Source organism: Carlito syrichta, unplaced genomic scaffold, assembly GCF_000164805.1.
Source record: "Carlito syrichta isolate Samal-C Ts95f unplaced genomic scaffold, Tarsius_syrichta-2.0.1 Scaffold118039, whole genome shotgun sequence".
Lineage (NCBI taxonomy): Eukaryota > Metazoa > Chordata > Mammalia > Primates > Tarsiidae > Carlito > Carlito syrichta.
The window spans coordinates 45870-52654 of record NW_007062135.1 but is presented as its reverse complement, the minus strand read 5'-3'; the positions used below and the strand labels follow the sequence as shown (position 1 = coordinate 52654).

The window sequence follows — 6785 nt, the reverse complement described above, 5'->3', positions numbered from 1 at the left end:
AGTAGAGCAGGGGTTCCCTAATCCTCTGGGCTGAGAACTGGTAAGGGTCCATGGCCTATTAGGAACACAACAGGAGATGGACCGCGGACAAGCGGGGCGTTCTGTTAGATCAGAGGTGTCATTAGATTCTCACAGGAACTTGCACTCTATTATGAACTGTGCATGCAAGGGATCTAGGTTGCTGGCTCCTTATGAGTATCTAATACCTGATAATCACCCCCCAGCCTCCCGACTCCTGTCGGTAGGAAATTGTCTTCCACAAAAACTGGTCCCTGATGTCAAAAAGGTTGAGGGCTGCTTGGGTAGGGGACTGGGCCTGGAAAGCAGGCGCAACCTAGGTCCTGCCGGTCCACCTCAGAGAGAAGGAACTGTTAGTGAATAGACGGTTGAGTGTTCCCTATCTCCTAGAGGTAAGGGATAGCGTCTGAATTCTGGAGTCCTATCAAGGGAGAGACCAATTCTGTCTTCCGGGCAGGGCGTGGCACACAGTAGAAACCTGATTGTTGGATGGACACACAGTAGGCGCTTAATGCCTATTTGCTGCTTTGACACATAGTAAGCTCCATGGCTCTTTGTTAAGAAAATCAATGAGATCCCATGCTCTCCTCCAATTCCAGGGTTCCAAGGGGGGGCCAAAGTTAATCTGGAATTTAAGAGAGTTGTTTCAGGTTGAGGCCACCTGGCCAGGAGCACCGTGACGTCACGGGGCTGAGCGACGTCACGCGCCGGCCGGTTCTCACGGGTGGGGGCTGGGAGGGGCAGAACGAGAAGTGTGGGGGGGCGGACAAAGAGGCCTTGCGCGCCGCCCCTCCGGCCCCAGCGCGCGCCCGGGCTAGCCGGCCGGTCACATCTGGAATTCATTGCAGGCGCCGCCGGAAAGGGGAGGAGAGGAGGGCGGGGCAAGCGGGGGGCCGAGGCGGTGGCTCTCCCCGCCCCCCCACTGTCCCCGGTCCCCAGCCCCGGGACGCTGCCGAGTCCGGCGGGCAGCCCCAGCCCTAGCCGCGGCCGCCCCGGGGACGCCGACGCCAAGGGCCCTTGGCCAGGGCAGGGACCCGGCCGGCCTAGCCAGGTGAGCGCGCGTGGCGACGGGGGGAGGCAGAAAGGGCGGGCCCCGGTCCCCCGAGGTCGCGGGATCGGAGCTCGGGGGCCCAGCCAGGGGACTGGGGCGCCCCCGGGCGCGCACGCGTCGCCCGTGTTCCTGCTGCTCCGAGTGAGTGGCCGCCGTGCGCCCTCTCCACGACTCCTGGCGGCCCCCACTGACTCGGCCGGGAGCCCCCAGACTGCGCTCCGCGCCTTCCCCAACCGCAGGAAGTTGGCGCTGAGAAGGCGGAATCCGAGCACTTTCGGTTGGAGACTTTGGGGGGCAGGACGGCGTGCCCGGGGACCAGGGTTCTGGGGCGTGTGCTCGAGGGAGGGGCACCGCGCCCCTCCTGGTTGACTCCGGCCCAGCGAGGGCGAAAGGTGGTGCGCGACCCGGAGCCTCCAACCGAGGGGCGGGGCCTCGGGGAGCGGAGTCGCCAGCCGCCTGCGCATCTGGCTGCCTGCCTTGGTTTCCCCAAGTGGTTCTCCTCTCAGTCCCCCAGCGGGGGCGTGGCTTTGTTCTGGAAGGAGAGGGAGAGTGACTGCGTGGCTCAGGCGCCTCCTGTTTCAACTCCGGCCCAGGGATGGGGCGTGGGTCCCGGCACGCGTGGCACGGACCCTGCGTGGCCCGGGCCTGCAGATCGTCGGAACGCGCCCCCTTCTCCAGCACAGGATGACTCACCCGGGGATTTCCACCCCCTCCCCCTGTGTTTGTCCTGGTTAGAAGCTCCGGGCGCCACGCGATGAGCCCGCGGGCCCCGCGTGGCGTGACGCGGGCGCGGGACTCGGGGTGCGCCTACTGCCGGGGTCTCCCCCAGCCCAGACCTCCGGGAATGTTCAGGCGTGGTCCCTGGGGAACCGAGAAGAGCCGCTTGGACGCACGGGGTTCCCGCGCGTGTGGCGGTCTCGGGAGAGACGAGGCGCAGCCCCGGCGCGAGCGAGTGTAGATACCTCGCATTCCTCTTCCAGATAAGGAGGCCGGGAGTGCGGGCCGGGCGGGGGCGGTTCCTGTCGCAGTCTCCACGGAGACGCCCTGGGCTTCGCCTGGTGGAGGGGCTGCCCGGGACCGGAGCGTCTCAGGACCCCTTTACTGTTGCTTGGGCCTGGGCTGCGCTTGGAGGACTCCACTTGGGAACCCGCTGGGGTCTTATGTGTCCCTTCCTTCGTTCATTCATTCATTTGCCCATTCCACATTTTTTTTTTTTTTTGAGTAGGGGGTCTCTGTCGCTCAGCTTGGAGTGCAGTGGCACTATCACAGCCTCGACCTCCTGGGTTCAGGCGATCTTCCCACCTCAGCCTCCTGAGTAGCTGGGACTACAGGCGCATGGCCACCACCCCTGGCTTATTTATTTATTTGTTTGTACAGTGGAGGTCTTGCTATGTTGCCCAGGCTGGTCTCGAACCCTTGGGCTCAAGCGATCCTCTCTTCCTGACCTCCCAATGTGCTGGGATTACAGACATGAGCCACAGCACCTGGCTGTCCACATGTTTTCTGAGTGCTTTCTTTGTGCCCAGCACTCATATTCTCCGTGGAATCCAGACAGACCACAAGAAATACCATGATAACGGTAGGCATGCAACGATAATAAGACAAGGTGCTGTGGTCGGAGGGCTTGGGGAAGGCTGCTACTGTAGACTGAAGGCTGCTCCCTCCGCAGAGGGAGACCCCTCTGCGGAGGTGACCTTTAAATGAATACCTGAAAGATGGGGAGACAGTCATTCAAGGATTCAGGGGAGGAGTGTATCCCCAAGAAGAACAGCAGGGACAAGGGCTCTGAGGTAGAGCTGAGAGTGGTACATAGGAGGCCAGCAGGGTTGGAATGAAGTGTCCATTGAGGCCACAGGGAGCCATGGAAGAATTTGGCGGCAGTGCATGACATATTGAAGTTATGTTTAAAAGCTCCCCCTGGCTGCTTGGTGGAGAACCGCAGTGTGGAGGGTCCTGACAGCCAGAGGGAAAACAAAAGGTGGGGAGATGGCCCCTATGGCAAGGGGCGTGGGATCTGTGGGTGACTGGAGGAAACTGTAAGCCATAGGGTCTGCCTCTCTGGAACTGGGGGCGTGAAGTAGAGATGGAAGCCACTGAGTCTTCCTCCAGCCTAATCTCCGGCCAAACAGTCATCCTGATCTCCCTTCCTTTCCCTCCAAACCCTACTTGTCCATCTTGTTCCATTTCAGGCTTGGACATTTCATCTCCCGTTCTGAGCCCTGTGGCCTCTTCCTGAGCCTCTGAGAGGGAGTCAGGACAGCATTGGTGAAGGAGACAGGCTCTGTGGCCTCCCCTAAATCTGAGAGCTTGACACAGGGAAGGGGACACAGGCAAAGCCTGTATCTGCCTGGGGTTGGGGATCACTCTTCTAGCTCCACCTCTGGGCCCTGCTTCCTCTTTCTGGGAAGCGTCAACCACCCAAGCTCCCACCTTAACAAAGTCCTGGCGGTTAAGATGAGACTCAGATATAGTGTGAGCCTCAGTTTCCCCTTCTCTAGGAGAGCTTCTCCTCCCTCTGAGGATGCTTTAGCCTCCTGGGGCTACAGAAAATGGGAGCGCAGTGCCCCCAGACTTCCCTTCCGGGGAAGAAGACAGACTGGTCGGTCCCTGGGGTGCAAGGGTTGAACACATTTATTTCCCCAGGAAGCCACAATAAATATTTCTCTTAGCGAGTGGCGGAGAGGCCAGCCGAGAGGGTGGCCGTGGGACACACCCCGGGCTTCTTGCCCACCAGCGAGTGTACTTCCCAGGCTTGCAAGGGGACTTTGATTCTCAGTTATGAACCCCCGGAGGACCTCAGCTGGCTAGGGCAGCCTGGGGGCGTCTGGACGGGGTGACCCAGTGGTCAGGTCGCGGTCCAAACTGCCCCCAGGGACGTCTACCCAGCATCAGAAGTTTTTGAAACTCGCTGAGCTCCAGTAGCATATAAACGACAGGATCAGGGCTAGCCGCAGAGCTCCCCAAATGGGCCAATCAGAGGCCAAGGATGGAATGCTCAAGCCAATGGACGAGGCCCTCGGCGCCCAGGGATTGAAAATGAGCCAATCAGGGCGCAGGCCGTTTGCCGGTCCGCGGGCCGGCCCTCTAAGGCCTAGGCCTGGGCCAAGTGAGCTGGGGACTGGCTGCAGCGGGCAGAGGGCATCAAGATGCCCGGGGCTCCGTCCAGCAAGGGAACAAGGGGCCTCTGTGTGGTGATCTGGGCGGGGAAGCGATCCCTGGGGACGCACACAAGCCCTTGTCTGTTCCTAAACTAGGACGGATGTCCCTCCACCCTGGGGGAGCAGCTGCTTGCGTCCGGCCAGGGGCCAGGACGCCCCTCCGAGGAGGCAGACAGAGACTGAGATGGCTGGGCCACCCCGAAAGCCCCTCATCTCTCCTGCCCTCACTAAGAACCTGCCTAACCAGACTTCTGGAACGGTGTGCACAGTCCTTGCCTAGGACCTGGGGAGGATTCTCCTCACCCCCTAACCCCTCGGCCCAATTAACCGTAGGCCGGAGATTCCTCCCAGCTCCCTTCATGAAAGGCAGACACTGCACCGGCTCCTCTGAGACCCCCCTACCCTACCCCAAGCCTGGGGGAAAGCCATGGTGTCTGCCTGTCATCCTCTCTGCACTAGGGTGCCTCTTCCCACCCCCTCCCCCAGAGAGGCTCCGTTTTCCTTGAGAGGGGGTGACTCAAGCTCTCATGGAAGCAAACGCCTTCCCCCCTCTCCGCGGGAGCCCAGCACGCCCCCCTCACCGCTCACGTGACTTCGGCGCAGCTGCCCCATCCTCCCAGCCAGGACCTCCCAGAATTGGCTCCCCCACCCCACACCGGATGTGACTAGGAAGCTAGGACTCCACCCTGGTTGCTTCAGGGGCTCACATCTGGATTTCATCCCGCCTGGGGCGGGGGGCGCCAGTGCCCTGCCCATCCCCCCTGGACCCTGCCCCAAGGCAGAGCTAGATGGTGCTGATGGGAACAGCCCATTGGTCATCTTGTCTCATTGTCCTTACCAGCATCTCCTTCCCTCCGAAAAGATTGGGTGTATGGTGGGAAGAGTGCCTTGTGTGTCCTTTGTCTATTTCTTTAGTCAGAATCTCACTCTGTCGCCCAGACCAGTGCAGTGGTCCGATCAAGGCCATCACAGCCTTGGTCTGCTGGGATCAAGTGATCCTTCCGCCTCAGCCTCCTGAGCGGCCAGAGCTACAGGTGCACACCACCACGCCTGGCTAATTTTTAAAAAAAATTTATTGTAGAGAACGAGGTCTGGCCAAGTTGCCCAGGCTGACCTTGAACTCCTGGGCTCAGACAATCGTCTTGCCGCCACCTCCCAAAGTGCTGGGATTATAGGTGTGAGCCACCATGCCTAGCCTTGTGCATCATTTAAAAGAATTTTCTCATCATTCCTGTGGAGTGGGCTTTCTTGTTCCCTCTGAGCAGGTGTGAATGTTGGGGTTAAGAGGCTGAAAAGGTGTTGAGGGGCTTGCCCATTGTGTCAGATTTCTAGCCGGAAGGAACCCCGGGTTGCCTCCCAGGTGTGTATACTTGAAGATGGTGTGACCTCTGGGATGTTTGAACCTCAGGGCTGCTCTGGTGTCTTCCCAAGACCTCATCCTGGGAGCCTGCATGGCCTGGAGGCTTAGACCCAGCCTAACACACAGGGTTATGGGAAGTGTTATCAGCAGCGAGGATCTTCCTGACCCAGGTCAGCAGACAGCTTGAGGTCCAGGTGTTTGCGTGTTCCAGGAAGCAGACAAACCTTCCAGACACTACCTGAGGTTTGCTCTCTGGGTAGGTGGGCAAGGTTTCTGGACATCCACGTTGTATTTTTCATGTCATTTGGCAGGACTTCTGCAGGAGAGTCAGTAGAACCTAGGAGTTCGAGCCTGCAGTGAGGTATGATAGCACCGCTGGATTTCAGCTTGGGCAACAGAATGAGACACTGGCTAAATAAATAAACTAAATAAACTGGGTGTGGTGGTGACATGCACTTCTACAGTTACTCAGGAGGCTGAGGCAGGAGGATCACTTGAGCCTAGGAGTTCAAGGCTGCAGTGAGCGATAGAAAGAGAACCTTGTCTCTAAAATAAATAAATAAAAATAATAGGCTGGGTGCGGTGGCTGAAGCCTGTAATCCAAGCACTTTGGGAGGCCGAAGCTAGAGGACTGCCTGAGCCCATGGGTTTGAGACCAGCCTGGGCACAACATGGTGAGACCTTGTCTCTACAATAAATCAAAAATTAACCAGGTGTAGTAGTGCATGCCTGAAATTCTGGCTACTTGGAAGGCTGAGGTGGAGGGATCGCCGGAGCTCAGCAGGTCGACGTTGGGGTGGCCATAAGCATGCCACTGCACTCCAGCCTAGGCAATGGAGTGAGACTCCAACTCAAATAATAATAATAATAATAATAATAATTTTTACACCAAAGAGACATTGGAGATGCAGGAGACACCCTCCTGCTGCTAGGTGGTCTTTGCTTTCATCATCCTCCTCTGCGTCACCATCATGCTGGAAAACCTGCTGGGGCTGGTCACCGTCACACAACAGCAAGTTCCATTCTGCCATGTACCTGTTCCTGGGCAACCTAGCCAGGAATAGGTACAGTTAATTTTTTTTATAATAATTTTTTTTTGAGAGTATAAAGCCGGGCTCGGTGGCTCAGCCTGTAATCCTGCGCCTTTGGGAGGCTGAGGTGAGTGGATTGCCTGAGCCCGCGGGTTCGAGACCCGCCT

The 6785-nt window shown here is 58.5% G+C and overlaps 1 protein-coding gene across 1 annotated transcript in view; it reads left to right on the top strand.

Annotated features, from left to right (window-relative positions):
- Positions 1-1002: 1002 nt before the first annotated feature.
- Positions 1003-6785, top strand: part of S1PR2 (sphingosine-1-phosphate receptor 2) — an 8077-nt gene continuing 2294 nt past the window's right edge. Inside the window, exon 1 of the mRNA XM_008047889.1 lies at positions 1003-1069. The gene's annotated coding sequence lies outside the window, so the exon portion shown is untranslated. The remainder of the gene's footprint in view (positions 1070-6785) is intronic.